The following is a 1318-nucleotide window of genomic DNA, read 5'->3' on the forward strand; positions in this document are numbered from 1 at the left end:
ATTCCTTCCCCTTCAGCACTGAAATCCCCTTCATCAGCATGGGAACCACACCCCTCATTACTTCTCTTAAACTTACAAGGCCAACTCACTCCTTCAGTTTTCAGCTTGCTTCACCACCAAGAATCCCTATGGATTCGTGGTGGGCTGCAAGGAACCCAAACCAAGGACCAAAATGGATCCAAAACATTTCCCAAAACCGATCTGGAGCTTACGGGCCTGAGCCATGTAGGATTTGGGCCTCAAAATTACTAGAATTAGTGTTTTACCTCAGCTGACTCAATGAACCGGCTGAACCGGCCGAACCAGATGCCAACTAGTCGAACTGATGGAAAAAAAATCTGAAATTTTGACAGAATGTTCCTAGTAGAGTAAGGAATCCATTAAAAAAACGGTGCATGATTACAAGTTCGGAAGAGGGAGATATGATCAAAACAATTACCAAAAATCAGTGTTCTACACCGGCTGACTCGATGAACCGGCTGAACCGACTGAACCGGCTGCCAACCAGCCGACCAGTTGCAAAAAATTTTGAAAATTTTACAGAATGTTCCTGGAAGAATAAGGAATCCATAAAAAGAAACGGTTCTTGATTCCGAGTTTGGATGAGGGAGATACGATCAAAACAAGCCCGAGTGCTCCGAACCTCAACATGCCCCTATAAACTCCAACTAAGCTAAGACATCGGGATGACCCCACTTCCTTCCTATAGCGTGATGTGAACGAATAGGAAAATGGACATGGTGACCCTCCAAAATGAACAACATATGCACCACAATGGACCACAGACAAACCCACACGAGGCTCGGACACCGACTAAGCCCAAAAGGGGCCCTAGTGGTGCCATATGCGAACGATGGGTGGATGTGACACCCGAAGGATAAATGCCAGTGTCGAGGGACAAAATTGAGGGTCTACAATATTTTTTTACGAATGATTGATATTAATGACAAGTTTAACCTCTGTAGCTGATGAGAATCAACAAGCATTCAAGGATCCATTGCATGTTCTAATTGGGCCTATTACTAAAGCAAGATCTAAGAAGATCAAAGAAGCACTTAATGGGCTAATTCAAGATATTTGGGCTGATTCTAACGCAGGACATTCCAAGGCCCAAAGGAAGATGAAGGTGTAATAAATTTAATCCAAGCTATTGAGGGCTAATCTGGCTTGATTATGCGTGATTTATGGCGTGGATTAATGACTGATTGACTTTCCAGCTTCATATCAGTTATTTCCTATTCTAAAGCTTCTAAATTCCAAGCTATTGAGGGCTAATCTAGCTTGATTGGGCGTGATTTATGGCATGGATTAATGACTG

Source organism: Vitis vinifera, chromosome 17 (genome assembly GCF_030704535.1).
Source record: "Vitis vinifera cultivar Pinot Noir 40024 chromosome 17, ASM3070453v1".
Taxonomy (NCBI): domain Eukaryota; kingdom Viridiplantae; phylum Streptophyta; class Magnoliopsida; order Vitales; family Vitaceae; genus Vitis; species Vitis vinifera.